We start from the raw sequence: 17,155 nt of genomic DNA, 5'->3' as shown, positions 1-17,155 counted from the left end.
TATAAGAAAAACTCACAGCTAACATTACATTCGATGATAGACTGACAGCTTTTCTTCTAAGAACGGTAGCAAGAAAAGGATGTGAGATTTTGCCATTGCTATTTAATATATCATTGTCAGTTCTAGCCAGAGTAAATAGGCAAAAAAAAAGAAAGATATAAAAGCCATCCAAATTTACAAGAAGTTGGAAAATGATCTCTTTTTGCAGATGACATGATCTTATAGGTAAAGATGCCACAAAAATACTAGTAGGTCTAATAAACGAATTCAGCAGAGATGTAGGATGCAAAATGAACACAACAAAAAATCAGATGCATTTCTACACACTAACAATGAACAGTCCGAAAAGGAAATTAACAATTCATTTTACAACAGAATATAAAGAAGAATATACTCAGGAATAAACATAACCGAGGACGCAACAGACTTGTACACTTGTACACTACACAACACTGCTGAAATTAAGGAAAACAAAATAAATGGAAAGATCTCCCATGTTCATGAACCAGAAGATTTAATACTGTTAAGATGTCAATACCCAAAACAATCTACAATTCAAAGCCATCCCTATCAAAATCCCAATGATGTTTCATGTAGAGTAGAAAAGCCCATCCTATAAGTCACATGAGATCTCAAGGGACCCTAAACTTCCAAAAGAACCTTGAAAAAGAACAAAGTTGGAGAGCTCACACATCCTGATTTCAAAACTTGCTACAAAGCCACATTAAAACAGTGTGCTACTGCCACAAGGACAGACAGATTGACCAATGGAACAGAACAGAGAGCTCATAAATAAATCTTCACATATACGGTTCAGCTGAGTTTTGACAAGAGTGCCAAGACCATTCAATGGAGAAAAGACCGTCTTTTCAACAAATGGTGCTGGGAAAACTGGATATCCACATGGGAAAGAGTAAGTTGGACCCTTTCCTTACACTATACACAAAAATTAGCTTAAAATGACTCAAAGACCTAAATGTAAGAGCTAAAACTATAAAACTCTTAGAAGAAAACACAGGGGGGAAAAGCTTCATGATGTTAGATTTGGCAATGATTTCTTGCATATGACATCAAAACACAGGCAACAAAAGAAAAAACAGATAAGCTGGACTTCATCAATTAAAAACTTTTTTGGATCAAAGAATGCTATCAAGAGAGTGAAAAGACAAGCCACAGAAGCAGTGTTTTCTTAGGTCAGTCTTCCAAGGCAAAAGAAATAAAAGCAAAAATAAACAAATAGGACCTAATCAAACTTACAAGCTTTTGCACAGCAAAAGAAGCCATAAACAAGACAACAAAAGACAACCTACGGACTGGGAGAAAATATTTGCAAACGATGTGATCAACAGAGGCTTAATGTCCAAAATATACAAGCAGCTCATACAGCTCAATATCTAAAAGAAAAAACCAATCAAAAAATGGACAGAAGACCTAAATGGACATTTCTCCAAAGAGGACGGTCATACAGATGGTCAACAGGCATATGAAGAGATACTCAACATCACTGATTATTAGAAAAATGCAAATCAAAACTACAATGAGGTATCACTTCACATGGGTCAGCATGGCCATCATCAAAAAGTCTACAAATAATAAATGCTGGAGAGGCTGTGGAGAAAAGGGAACCCTCCTACACCGTTGGTGGGGATGGAACTTGATACAGCCACTATAAAGAACAGTACGGAGGTTCCTTAAAAAACTAAAAATAGGGGCTTCCCTGGTGGCGCAGTGGTTGAGAGTGGTTGCCTGCCGATGCACGGGACGCGGGTTCGTGCCCCAGTCTGGGAAGATCCCACATGCCGTGGAGCGGCTGGGCCCGTGAGCCATGGCCGCTGAGCCTGCGCGTCCGGAGCCTGTGCTCCGCAACAGGAGAGGCCACAACAGTGAGAGGCCCGCGTACCGCAAAAAAAAAATAAATAAAAAAAAAACCTAAAAGTAGAGTTACCATATGATCCAGCAATCCCACTCCTGGGAACATATCTGGAAAAGACGAAAACTCTAATTCAAAAAGACACATGCACCTCAATGTTCACAGAAGCACTATTTACAATAGTCAAGACACGGAAGCAACCTAAGTGTCCAACAGATGAATGGATAAAGAAGATGTGATATATGTATATGATGGAATACGACTCAGCCATAAAGCAGCATGAAATAATGCCATCTGCAGCAACATGGATGGACCTAGAGAATATTATACTTAGTGAAGTCAGAGAAAGACAAATATCATATATCACTTTTATGTGGAATCTAAAAAATAATATAAATGAACTTACTTACAAAACAGAAACAGACTCATAGACATAGAAAACAATCTTATGGTACCAAAGGGTAAAAGGAGGGAGGGATAAATTAGGAGGTTGGGATTATCAGATACACATTACCCTATATAAAGCAGATAAACAACAAGGACCTACTGTACAGCACAGGGAACCCTATTCAGTATCTTGTAATAACCTATAATGGAAAAGTATCTGAAAAAGAATACATGTATGTGTAAATGAATCACTCTGCTGTACACCTGAAACTAACTCAATATTGTAAATCAACTATACTCCAACAAAAAACTTTTTTAAAAAACACAAACAAAAGGTAAGACACAGAAAGAGAGAGAATATCTGAAAATGATGTATCTGATAAAGGACTAACATCCACAATGTATAAAGAACTCCTACTCCAACCACAACAAAATAAATAATCCAAATCAAAATTGGGCAAAGGACTGGAATACATACCTATCCAGAGAAAATAAACAAATGGTCAATTAATAAGCACATGAAAAGATGTGCTCCACAACACCAGCCATTACGGAAATGTACGTCAAATCCAAAAATGAGACATCACTTCACATTCTGAAAATGGCTCATCTTTTAAAAAAAAAACAAATGTTGGTGAGGATGTGGAGAAATTGGAACCTTTGTGCACTGCTGGTGGGAATGTATCATGTGTGGCCACCATAGAATGCAGTTTGGCAGTCTTCAAAGAGTTAAACATAAAATTACCATATGCCACTAAACTGTACTTTTTTAATTTTAATTTTATTGGTGTATAGTTGATACTCAGTGTTGTGTTAGTTTCAGGTATACAGCAAAGTGATTCAGTTATACATATACATATATTCATTCTTTTTTAGATTCTTTTCTCAAAAAGGTTATCATAGAATATTTAGTACAGTTCCCTGTGCTATACAGTAGGTTCTTGTCGGTTATCTATCTTATACAGTGTGTGTATGTTCATCTCAAGCTCCCGATTTACCCCTCCCCCCACCACTAAACTGTATTTTTAAATGCTTAAAAAGGTAAACTTCATTATGTATATTTACTACTTTTAAGAAGTATTTTTTAAATGCATGCACATGACCTATCACGTAAGTGTTATAATTAAATACCAAATGTGACATACCATCAGCATTGAGGAATAAAGAATATCAACTGATACATTCATAGTGTTGAGCATATGTTCTAGTCATCCTAATCAGACTAAAAAAAAGAACTAAGAGCCAAATAGGCAAGTACCATTTCTAAATATATTTATCACAACTTTTATGAGCCTGTCTCTTGAAATGCAAAGTGTGATCAAAGATTATTTGAGATCATATATATCAACTTTTTAAAAAGACTGGATATGTAACAGTATGGTATTTGTTTAGAAAAATCACTAGAGTATTATTTGCTCTGATGCAAATACCTAAGAAAAAGTGATGGAACTATCCACATGAAAATGTATGTTTGCATTTTCCCAAGTACGCTGAATTCTACAACAGGATTCAGAATTAGAAAGTATTTTTTTGTGCTAACTGCTTTAAGAAAGAAATTGTTTATTTTAATAGCTTTGGGACCAGAAGACAAATAGCCTAAATGAATAAATAAATAGTTCTTCATTTTGAGGCTGTAAACATCAGCCTGTAGGGACCACCCATTACCTTCCAAACTTGTTTAAAATTTACTGATTTCTTCAGTCTATACAAAGAAATAAAATGACAAGTTAATGTTAAAAGCTTCAGTTGCACTAAGTCTATATTTTTAACTTATTACCTGGAATCAAGAGAAGTGAAAAGCTGATCAAACTGTTTCTCCAGAACCTCTATAAGACTGACTGTCTCCTCTTTTGTTTGATTGTATATGTGTTCGAGCACCTGGGAAGAACATAATACAAAGACCTCATTTGGTATTTTTATTTTGTAGGAACTGTACTATTCAACATAATTTTTAAAGTAAAAGGTACTTTTTGGACTTTTCAAAATAACAACACAAGAGATCAGATAATAAAAGTAAGTCACAAGGTTAAACTTTAAATCCTGGTACTTGTCAACAAGATCACATCTTTGTTAGCACTCTGTACTGATAAATTAGCAAAAAGGCCTAGAAAATCCACCAAGTTTTCTAAAATTCGTATCACTTTTAATCAGTACAGGAAATGGATCATTTTGGATAGCTGAGTTTCTCTCTGGCAGGATTCCTTAAATTCATAAAAACTTAAAATATAATATTAGGGAATTCCCTGGCAGTCCACTGGTTAAGACTCTGCGGTCCCTGTACCAGGGCATGTGTTCAATCCCTGGTCAGGGAACTAAGATCCTGCATGCCGCGGCCAAAAAAAAAAAATTTATACCTATATAAAATATTTTTTAAATACTTGAATTAAAATGTTGACTATTCTACATACTTCTTTATATATATATATATATTTTTTTTTTTTTTTTTTTTTTTTTTTTTTTTGCGGTATGTGGGCCTCTCACTGTTGTGGCCTCTCCCGTTGCCGGAGCACAGGCTCCGGACGCGCAGGCCCAGCCGCTCCGCAGCATGTGGGATCCTCCTGGACCAGGGCACGAACCTGCGTCCCTAGCATCGGCAAGCGGACTACCAACCACTGAGCCACCAGGGAAGCCCTTCTTTATATTTTTAAACAAAGAATCATTGCTTGAGATCTTTCTTTTTTTCCTTTTAATTCTTCCTTTTTTGGAATGGGAACGTCTATCCTTTGCTTGCCCAACCAACGTATTTCAGAAGGAGATAATTTATTAGTTTCACACATTCAGATTGGAGAGGAATTTTGCCCCAGCATGAGTCATACCCTAAGTCTCACCCATACCTGATTTAGAAGATACTTAGATGAGATTTTGGACTTAGAGTTGATGCTGAAATAGGTTAAGAATTTTGGGGGTGTGAGATGTGCTGAATGTATTTTGCATGTGAGAAGGACATGAACCTGTTATGGGTTGAATTTTTACCCCCCTCCCAAATTCATCTGTTGAAGTCTTAAATTTCATTATCAGCTATAACTTTTTGAATGCCCTGGTTGTAAATTTGCCATTGCTAGGTTCAAGGAGCTTGCTGTTTGTCAATAAATGAGGGAGTCTCTCTCTTGGGTGACGAGGTAAGAAAGAAAAGAACATAAGACTCAGTGTAACAGTATACAGCCAAATAATGAGCAATGTTAGAAGGGTGATCTGCAAGGCTTCCAAGACAAAATTCAGCTCGCAGCAAGCAGAAATGAGAGTTCCTTAATAGAGCTCCAATTTCAGTAGGCTGCTAGCACAACAATGCTAGGAGACTAATCCTAGCAGGCCATGAGAGTTTTCTATTCTTTTGTACGTTTCTCTCTCATTAGGTTATCATACTTAATAACTCAGTGCTAAGCTCTACCTTCAGTGATGTTACATCTAAATACACACATTTAAAGAGAACATGCCTTAATTTATGATAGAATTTGATCATTCAGAATGCTTACTTTTATAGCAGTACTTAATTGTTCAAAATTTTTCCCTGCCACCTTCAATGCTTCATCAATTTCTTCCACCGTTTCAGTCTCCTAAGAAGGGGGAGGGGGACCACATACAAATACAAAATATAAAAACAGATGCTTAGATATACTGTATTAGTTGCAGAAACATCAAGCTACCGTTTTGGTTACAAAAGCAACATAGACAAATTACAGAAATCTGAAAACAAGCAACAAAGAACATTTTAGAGTTTTGGTGATAGCATTCCGGATTTCTTTTTTTAGCTATCTTTTTGAATAAATGGGATTATGTCCTATAAACATTTTGCAACTTAAAACTACCTGAAAATTTTATCGCGGCCATAAATAAATACATGTAAAAAGTAATAGTTTTTAAGAAAACAAGATTATGATTAGGCTACATTAAGATTTAAACACTGAAGATAGTGCTCTCTCCTCTCCCAGCCCACTAATGATCTCCTTAACAAAAAAACTTAATACTCCATTCAACTGCATTTTGGAATTTATTCTGTTTCTAACCTTCAATTAAAAGACTACATTATTTAAAGTCATCAAAAGTAGTAACTGGTACAATTCAAATCTTCCAACAACAATTACATCATCATCAACGAGTGCCATTAGGCCTTTTAGTTGTCATTAAAACAACTGGAAAATCACACTTAGAATTTAGAAACTTGTGGGACTTCCCTGGCAGTCCAGTGGTTAAGACTTCGCCTTCCACTGCAGGGGGTGTGGTTTTGATCCCTGGTCGGGGAGCTAAGATCTCACATGCCTCGCAGCCAGAAAACCAAAACATAAAGCAGAAGCAATATTGTAACAAATTCAATAAAGACTTTAAAAATGGTCCACATCAAAAAAAATCTTAAAAAAGAAAAGAATTTAGAAACTTGTACTTTACACAAGTTTCACAGAATCTGAATTCAGTAACTAGGTTCAAAGGGAAGCAGCTACATACAGGTAAATATCAAGAGCACTAACAGAGTTGGTCAAAGGTAGAATGGGCTGCCTTGGGAAGAAAAGAGAATTGTTGAGACATAGTTTAGAATAAAACAAGAGATTCATGCAAGGAGTGTAGGTTTACCTCTGTTACCTTTAAGCCTCCAAAACAATCTATAATTATAGGACCCTTGAGAGGAGAGGAAAGTTAAGCTACCAGAGAAAAGTAAAAATGTTTGGCCTCATCTCACTTCATGAATTACATTTTTCATACCTCTATTACAGTTGATGGGTACAAAACAGTCCCGTGTGTGGAGGTTGAATGTTCTAAACCAACAGTTAGTAGATCAGCAGTCTTTTTAAAGTCCTGAGAACAATTCTTCATCCTGGAAAAATGTCAAGTACATTATTTTAAGTATCAACATTTATATAATGATTTACATCTTCTATTCTGATTTTTACCCTCTATCAAAAATAATTCTGGGCTTCCCTGTTGGTGCAGTGGTTGAGAGTCTGCCTGCCAATGCAGGGGACATGGGTTCGTGCCCCGGTCTGGGAAGATCCCACATGCCGCGGAGCGGCTAGGCCTGTGGGCCATGGCTGCTGAGCCTGCGCGTCTGGAGCCTGTGCTCCACAACAGGAGAGGCCACAACAGTGAGAGGCCCACGTACCGCAAAAAAAAAAAAATAATTCTTATGATGACTTATAACAACACTTACAGTGGGTTCTCAATTATCTATGATATGCAAAGAGAGGAAAACCATGACTAAATACGCTTTCACATAAAACAATTTTAATCAAGAATTCAACTTCTCAACAAATTCCTAAAAATAACAGTTTACAGTATAAATTGTGCTTTAATTTCCTAATCATCTCTCCTTCCCGGATATTTTTTGGTAGAGATGTTGGTAATCATTGAACTGTCCTAAGCTCAATTAAAGTATTTATACACACAAATGCCAGCTATTAAAAAATGTACTTATAGGCCTGCCTTATGTACATAAAGGTAATGAATTTACTAGGCAAGTTAATCTCAACGGAAGAGTAAGCTGCATTTTTTGTCTACAGATGCTAGAGTTTCGGCCTATTTTTATCTTTATATCCCTATGTTGGCTGGCACACAGTAAGCACTCAGTGTTTGCTGAATAAGTTAATCATAAGCCTATAATAGTTTATTATGATTAAATGTTCCTCTCATAGAATAATATACTAGGTAATTTTTAAACATTCAATTACTTTAAAAAGTGGATATTCATGTTCTTGAAAACATATGTGAATGCATTAGCCATAAGGAGTCCATCATTCAATTCCTGTTTCAAAATATTAAAGACAAATCAGGAAGGAAATACATCATGTATCAAGGAATACTTCTATTTTAAAATATGTGACTATTTGAACCAAACTCTACTGGAATTAGGAAATAGGAGTTTCTAACGTAAGTACACTTGACATGGAGAACTAATTAAAAAATGGCAATTTGGAAAAAAAATGGGGTACCTAAAACAGATTCATCTACTTCTGAAAGTAAAACTTTACTTTGCAACTGTATTTGACATTACACATACCTAGACAAAAGTACAATCAGACTTGACTTGCATGATGGTTAAAAAGTAAGGAAGTTTCACATATAAGTCCAGATTTCTATTTTGTCTTGGAAAAGAAAAGGATAATCTGGGACCACTGGGATGGTCTCAACACACAGCTCCAGTGACTGGCTGGAGCTGAGCAGGGGCTCCCTCCTCTGGAGCGGGTGCACAATCTTTACTGCCCTTTTAAAGTCGGTCTCCCTCACACAGTAAGTCATCTGCTAGATATGTAGGTGTTCCTATATGTTATGACTCACACAGAGCCACAAAGATTCCTAAAGATTTATTCTAATCACTCCACTCAGAGCTTATGGAGGAAGTGACTGATGGAATACAAATAGAGGAGCTGGGAGCAGTACCTGCATTCAATGAGCCTGAGTGCTACCGCTGGTTCTATCAATACCCAGTTGCCAGACTTTAGCTAACTGCTTTTAGTACCCAAAGAAATAACTCTTCTGTTGGTTTCTAAGCACCCATTTAAATCTGGACAGAGAAACTGCAGCAGTAATGTGAAAAGTCATGACTGCTAGCCTAAAGGATTTTGGATTTTATTTGGACAGGCAATGAAGAACCACAGAACAGGAAAGAGTCTGGAAGAGCTAAAGGTAGGCAAAAGAGACTAAAACAATTAAACAGAGTGTAAAAATGGTAATCTTGCATTCTTTCTTTTGCCTCACTTTAAATAAGGACAAACTAATGCTGCTTCTTTAGGAGCTGGATTCCCATTTCATTAACAGCTCAAATTATAAACTTAAAGAGCTCTCTGTAAACAATGGGTTAGAAACACTAATCTAAGAATGACCGTTAATCAATAATTCTAAAATAACTCTTTCAGAAACATACTGAACTTTAAATACTAAAATAAGTGCACATGGAACATACTTTTTAGGCTGAAGTTTTTCCATAAAAGAATCTTCTTTAATACATCCATCTATTGGGCAGTATTCTTGTTCTGTATTTATAGTTGAAACAACCTTAGGACAAAAGAGTAAAAACAAAAAAACAGAAAGTCATTCAATAAATTCTGTTTATCCAGAATTCAAAAAACTAGTGAGCCATTCATAGATAAATGAAAAGATCCTTAAATCCTCTTTAAATCAAAGAAAAATTGTACTTATGTGATGTTTTTATCCTATTTTAATTTTTGAGGAAATCAGTAATTTGACAGCTATTAATTAAACAGAACATTAAAATACCACACTTATAAAGGAAATACTTGGAACATTACTTTAAAAATTTACTGTAAAAATTTTACAATGCTATCTTAAGGTATGTTCAAAACTCTAAAATACTTGGGGATAACTTTAATAAGAAAAATATAAGCCCTAAGAAAAGAAAACCAAAAAAACTTATTGGGTATCATAAAACAAAAACTGAATAAATGGCAAATTATGTTATGTTCCTGAAGACAAAGATTTAATACCCTAAAATACATCTAATATAAAATTAATATAATCCTAAAGTTCATATGGAAAATATAATGTGTAAGAATTACAAAAATTTTAATATACCAGGTATAAATGGACCTACACAGTTCAAACCTGAGTTGTCTAAGGGTCAACTGTAAATGAACAGAACAAAGCCCTGAAACAGATCCTCATATACAGGGAACTTCATACAGCCTATAAATGGCATTTCCATTAAACAGACGAAGCATTATTCAATAAATCATGTGGGAAAGCCAGCGAATCATTCTGAAGAAGAAAGTTACATACCCACCTTACATCATATAAAACAGAAAGAGATTTAATATGCACCTTTTAAAAATACTTATACTTCAATACTTATATAAGTATTGAAAAAAATAAATATGTATAACTCTGAGATGAAAAGTCTGCCTAATCAAAGAAAACTTAGAAGCCATGAAGGAGGGGGGAAAAAACAACTGAAAAAGGAAACATTTCTGAATGGTTAAATGTAATAAAACTAAAAGTGAAAAACTGGGAGAAAATATCAATAGTTAAAATACACAGAACGAAGTGTTAATATTTCTATCACATGAAGTATCCTTACAAGTTAGGAAAAAGACAATTCAAAAGGAAAATATGGAAAGGACCTGGAAGGATCTGTTAAAGATCCTCCCAGAAGAGCTGAGAAATCAACATATGAAAAATTGCTCAATTTCGCTAGCAATCAGGGATTTGCAATTTAAAACAAGCAGATACCCAATTTTTTGCCCATTAAATTGCCAAACATGTTTTTTAAAATGTGACAAACACCGATTTTTTTTTTTTTTAAGACACAGAAATTAACAGAACCTGCTGATGGGATTTTTTTTTGGTGGGAGTGGGTTTGAGGAATTATGCAAAAATATAGTGAAAGAATTTGAAAACCACCTAAGTGTTTTTGATAAAGAGATTATATTACAGCACTTATGTACCAGGGTTTATTATGCAGCCATTAAAAGTAACGTAGGAGGGCTTCCCCGGTGGCACAGTGGTTGAGAGTCCGCCTGCCAATGCAGGGGACGCAGGTTCGTGCCCCGGTCCGGGAAGATCCAACATGCCGTGGAGCGGCTAGGCCCATGAGCCATGGCCGCTGAGCCTGCGCGTCCGGAGCCTGTGCTCCGCAATGGGAGAGGCCACAACAGTGAGAGGCCCACACACCGCAAAAAAAAAAAAACGTAGGAGACGCTCATGAGGATAGGTTAATGCTGAGAGAAATAAAGCAGACTACTAAATGTTATAGTCTCCCATGTAAATACATATGTGTCTTTGGTGGGAAGAGGATGTCCTAGCAAGGTTTCAAGTATAACGTACCAAAGACAGTTATCTATTATTAGATAATTAGGAGAAAAGCATTACTTTAAAAACATCACATTGGATCAAATGTTATTTTTAAGCGCACACCCCAAAATTGGGGGCTATAACCTTAATAATTTCTATCCACCTACTCATTTATGCCCCTTTGGCTGGTCATTTCATAGTAAGAAGTTAATGTTACCACCAGTAGATTTGATGCAGGACATTTCTCCCAGGAAATTTAAGAAAATATTAAATACAACTGATTTAAAAGATTTCAGTTAAAATTGTGTAAAGAGTCTTAACTTCTAATATATATAATAAAAATTTTCTCCCTGTTCCCCTAGCACAGCTTGTCACTTAAGTTTTATTTATGGTGGTGTTTTCGCTTGGTTGTTTTTTTCTACTTGTAAATGAAAAAATGCGGTCAAATTTAAACGGCATTTCTTCTATGGTTTCTGACTTCAGTGATATATTTAACAAGGCTTCGCCATCCAATATTACACAATTATCTATAGTCTCTTCTATTTTACATTTTCAATTTGCATGTTATTAACATTTCCAATCCACATGGGATTTTAATATATATTAATTACCTATTGATTGGATAAATTATCATTTCCTCATGGCCCAATATATTTTTGGACTCAGGTCTAAATTATCAATAAAATGCCAGTATTTTTGGAATGGTACCTAAGTATGATCCTATCCTTGAACAAAACCTGCCATATTGCTGTATGTAATTATAGAATGGTTATTATTAACCATTAATATCAATCAAAAGCAGAGAAGGGATGCTATAAAAAAAACCATCTTTATAAAAGATAAAGACTGGGAGATAAATTCATATTCACCCAAACTCAAAAATAAGAACACAAGTATACCCATTAACCCTGAATGGAATCATTTTAGGCTTAAGCTTGAAATAATCAGCACTACCTAGGCCTTCAACATTAAAGATAAATTATAAATATGTCTAATGTGAATATAGGTACCTAAATCTTACTTTTTAGAGCAATGTACATTATTTAAAAATAATAAACTTCAATCCTGAAATAGTCTATAAATTCAGACTTTTCACTAATTTAGACTTGATTCTTCCATTATCTCTTATCCTAAATATAAGATATCAGGAAAAATCTAAACTTTAAAAACTAATAAAAGAGTGGTAACAATTTCAGGATGGTTTCTTGAAGGACTCAGCACAGGGGAAAAGGAGGGAAGGATGGGACAGATCACATATTCCCCAAAGTGAGAGTCGGAACTAGTCAAATGATACAAAATAGATTTGATACAACCCTAAAATCAAAAACCAATATTTGTAAATACACTATAAACACTTCGTTAGATGTTACCCAAAACACTAAAAATAATACAAGTATAGTGATTTAAGAGACCATTAAACACAAAGTCATTTGCCACAAAAGGCAAGAGGTTACCATTCTAATAAACTAGCTGTTTTTTGAATATCAGAACAGGATGGATATGAGCAGAGACAGTCCTGCCTCTTCCTTTTCCCTTCACACTCTTTACCCACCATAAAATTCAATGTGTCAGGGATACTCCATTTCAACCACAGGAGCTAAGTTCCCCTTTGCCTTAACTATGTAGCTAGCCACATCTGAGGAACCGACTGTCAAAAAAAAAAAAGGGAAAGGGGACAGGAATTTCCCACAATAAAGGCCATGATTTGTGAAGTATGTAATTCCAAAACAGATGTTTTCTTATATGTAAATGTTTATGCTATAATTGAAACTTTCACAAATTATACACTTATGTTTATATACATATTATTATATATATTTTTATCACGTTTAACCTGCAAACTAGTTAATCCACACCTAAATAATCAAAGGTCGACTATAACACTTATTTTAAAGCTTGTAGAGAACTTTCACATAATTCAGATTTGACTCTTACAATCCTATGAGATAAAAAAAGCAGGTATTATTTCCATCTCACAAATAAGGACACTCAGCCTTAGGGTGACAGAACTAGGACTGCATTCCAGGTCTTCTTCCTCTATGTTAATTGTTTGCCACAGAAAACAATGGATACAAATCCCCAAACTCTGATCTCTCAAGTGGAACATTATGAATTTAGAGATTAAGACAACTTTCCAGGAACATACTATATAAACTGAGCAACATTTATATTTGTAGTAAACGCAAAGAATGGTCAGTAAATTTTATTTTAAATCCTTAATTTGTTCTCATTATTACCGGCGCACAGATTTTAGTGCAACTGTACTATTTTTAGCACTTCTGACGTTAACATTAGGCCATTGTTTGCCTTCTGTTTCGTTTTTGTTTTTTTACACATCTCCACAAACGTAAATTTGATGACATGCAAAGGTTGAGGGTCAGGGGAAAATTCAAAATTTGCTTGCATGGTACTGGTGTGGAAAAGGGGAGTAGAGATTTGGGGACTTCCCTGGCCGTCCAGTGGTTAAGACTGCACTTCCACTGCAGGGGTCGCAGGTTTGATCCCTGGTCAGGGAACTAAGATCCCACTCGCTGCGCGGCCCAAAAAAAGGGCAGGGGGTGTAGAGATTTGAAAGGAATATACTTCATTAAAATAAAAATAAATTAAACAATGAAATATTCCACAGAAATCTCCAGAGTCAAAATATGTAGGCTAATAAGTTTATGACCTTAACCTTGCATTCTTCTTGATCTCTTTGAACAATTATTAAATGGATGTGAAAAGCTTTACCTTTTGCTAGATTTCTTTACTTAAGACTCAGCAGCAAAAATGCAAGTTTCTAGTTCCTAACTAGAAATATGTTTTATTTCTTTAACATTTTTACCTTTAGCATTAGGCTGCAATGCATTCAGTGTGAAAGACAATAAAACTTACCTCACAATCAGGGCATGTAATTGTGCTGTATTCTTCAGTTATTAACAAGCACAGTTCACAAAAAGCATGTCCACATTGAAGTTCATGGTGGTGACCTATTGATGAAATTCTATTGTGAATTAAACTTCTCAGTTTGTCAACATTGAATATTCAGTATAATCAGGGGAGAAAATTAAAGGGAATTCTCTTGTATAGGAAAAGATATCTAGTTTGGTTAGAAATGGATGATTAAACAAAATTCAGGAGAAACAATACAACTCAGAAGGAGGGAGAAAAATCAGAAGAAAAAACAGGCAGAGCTATGTAGTATTGTTCGCCTTTCTTTATACAGTTATTTGGTACCTATAATACTTTGAATCTGCCATCTCTTATAATCATATAAAGTGCTCTGAGGGTACTTCATTTTGACATTGTAAATTCCCAGCTAAGTAGGCTGGGAATATTTATTCAACCTAGAGATGGATAAACATTTTGGTGATCTGGGGTAAATGGTATAATCCAGACTCCAACCTAGTTCTGTTTCCAAGTCTAATGTTCTTTCTACCTGATCATACTTCCCTCTGCTAATTTATATTTCCCATCCTGTGAAGGGGACAGTGAGGGCCGACATGAGAAACTGGCAAAACCCCTCTCTTGAACAAAATAATGCCATTTGCAGCAACATGGATGGACCTAGAGATTGTCATACTGAGTGAAGTTAAGTCAGACACAGAAAGACAAATATCATATGATATTGCTTACATGTGCAATCTAAGAAAAAGGGTATAGGGACTTCTCTGGTAGCACACTGGTTAAGAATCCACCTGCCAATGCAGGAGACACGGGTTTGAGCCCTGGTCCGGGAAGATCCCACATGCCGCGGAGCAACTAAGCCCATGAGCCACAACTACTGAGCCTGCGCTCTAGAGTTCGCGAGCCACATTACTGAAACACGCGCGCCTAGAGCCTGTGCTCCGCAACGAGAAGCCACTGCAATGATTAGACCGCACACCGCAACGAAGAGTAGCCCCTGCTCACTGCAACTAGAGAAAGCCCGTGCGCAGCAACGAAGACCCAACGCAGCCAAAAATAAATAAATAAATAAACAGATTTATAAAAATAAATAAATAATAAAAATAAATTTAAAAAAAGGGTACATATGAACTTATTTGCAAAACAGAAGTAGAGTCATGGATGTAGAAAACAAACTTATGGTTACCAGGGGATGGGTGGGAGGGATAAATTGGAAGATTGTGATTGACATATGCACACTACTATATATAAAATAGATTAACTAATAAGAACCTGCTGTATAGCACAGGGAACTCTACTCAATACTCTGTAATGGCCTATACGGGAAAAGGATCTAAAAAAAATGAGCGGATGTGTGTATATGTTTAACTGATTCACTTTGCCGTACAACTGAAACTAACACAATATTGTAAATCAAATATACTCCAAAAAAAAAAGACCCCCCCCCCCCCCCGCCTTAATGATTAAGACATTGGCAAAGACAGAAGCCAGGGCAGAAGTCAAATGCCACCACTGTCACACACACGGCCCATATAAAGATCATTTTCACAAACTTAGCATGTATGAAGGGAAATACCATAATCCTGACTGAAAATCTAATACCAAGATTTTGATACTCTAAGCAGAACTTTATCATAATAAACATTATAGCTATGTCACTTCAAAAGGTTGTCATTTTAAAAGACTTCTCAAGAAAAAGGGAAAAGTAGCTAAATAAAGTTAGTCATCATTTACTATAAAATTATAGTGTTCCTGCTGATTTATATTATAATAATTGCATTCTTCTGATAAAAAAGAGCTTTAGTTTTTAAGCCAAGGAAACATCTTAAACTTTCTTACAACCAAGCTAAATTTTAAAGCTCTATTTAAATTCCAGAGATAATGTTACTAAAGAAATCAAAAGGCTTTTATAAGACTTCTGATACTGTACAAGTCGAGATAACGTGTGCTGCACTACAGCTTACAAAGCACTTTGACAATTCTACTTGCAGAGGCACCATCTTTCCAACTGAGTACTTCTCAGCACGACAATACAAATGTATGAAAGAACCAGTGATTTTAAAAACGTACGTTCTAAAACTCTATTCTGCAGTACTACATCATTCAAATAATGGAGATGTTCTACGTAACAGCAGCGATCGAATTCCAGGCAGGAGAAACTTGCCTCTTCCCCCGGAAAACACACCAACTTTCTCTACACGCTCAGGTCTCCCAAGCGGAGTCCGTCCCGGAGAGACTGAGAAAACTGACTTTCGCTCTGCAAGTACAAAGATGTGACAGTCACACAGGGTGACGGTAAGGCTTTCTGGCAGCTCCAGGCGCTGACAGTCATCAACTCGCCCCGGCAGAAGCACAGCACTCTAAGGCCTGTTAGGTGCCGTTCAAGTAACCTGAACCTGTTTTCAGCGGAGGAGAGTCTCGGTGGGCGGGTCAAGAGCGCACGGTGCCCCCGACGGCCCAGGACGGAAGAACACGACGCACAAAAGTGACGCGCTACTTTCCGAACAACGCCTGAAGCAAACGGAGCAACACGCCCCCCGCCCCCGCCCGTTAATTTCAGGAACATTTCATTACCACAACAAGAGCCACACAAGAAAATCACGTGTCGTTGCTGCTTTACCACAGGATGTCGGCCAAATTCCCACATCCCCCATTTCCCGAACCTGCGAACCGGTCGGTGAGGGAGGGGGCGGCGCAAGGTGTGGCGGTGGGGGGAGGAGGGGGCTGGAGTGGAGGGGGCGGGGGGTGAGGGGGCAGGGGGTGAGGCGGGGGCAGGGGTGGGGGGTGAGGGTTGAGTGGAGGGGACAGGGGGCGGGTGAAGGGGGTTGGGGGAGTGGAAGGGGGTGGAGGGTAGGGGGTGGGGCGGGGGAGTGGAAGGGAGTGGAGGGTAGGGGGTGGGGCGGGGGCGTGAGGGGGTTGAGTGGAGGGGGGCAGGGGGTGAAGGGGAGGGGGTGGAGGGAGAGGGTGACGGGGGTGGAGGGGCGGGGGGTGAGGGGGTAGGGGGAGGGTAGGGTGGGGCGGGGGTGAGGGGGTGGAGGGGCCGAAGGGGGGGTGGGGCGGGGGTGTGAGGGGCGGGGGGGAGGGGGTGGAAGGGGGTGTGAGGGAGGGGTGAGGGCCGCACTCCAGGCCTCTGCGTCCCGACCTCGCAGGCGGCCTCCGGACTCGGGCTCGGGGCCTGGGCTCCCCCGCTCTCTCTCGCCGCCGCGGCCACTGCCCACCAGCCTGTCTCTCGGCTCCCCCGCCAGCCGGCGGGCCGCGGGCTGACCCCCAGCCCCTCAC

General features: G+C 37.7%; 1 long non-coding RNA gene across 1 annotated transcript; it reads right to left on the bottom strand.

Annotated features, from left to right (window-relative positions):
• Nucleotides 1–4,072: 4,072 nt before the first annotated feature.
• LOC132413841 (uncharacterized) lies at nt 4,073–16,494 on the bottom strand. The gene is made up of 6 exons (XR_009516821.1): nt 16,451–16,494; nt 13,865–13,959; nt 9,147–9,238; nt 6,953–7,064; nt 5,731–5,811; nt 4,073–4,135 (listed from the first exon to the last, which is right to left on the bottom strand). It is a non-coding gene; the product is annotated as an uncharacterized lncRNA (long non-coding RNA).
• Nucleotides 16,495–17,155: the final 661 nt, after the last annotated feature.

This window comes from Delphinus delphis, chromosome 18 (genome assembly GCF_949987515.2).
Source record: "Delphinus delphis chromosome 18, mDelDel1.2, whole genome shotgun sequence".
Taxonomy (NCBI): domain Eukaryota; kingdom Metazoa; phylum Chordata; class Mammalia; order Artiodactyla; family Delphinidae; genus Delphinus; species Delphinus delphis.
Note: the sequence above shows the minus strand (reverse complement) of the source record. Positions and strands in the feature narration are given on the sequence as shown.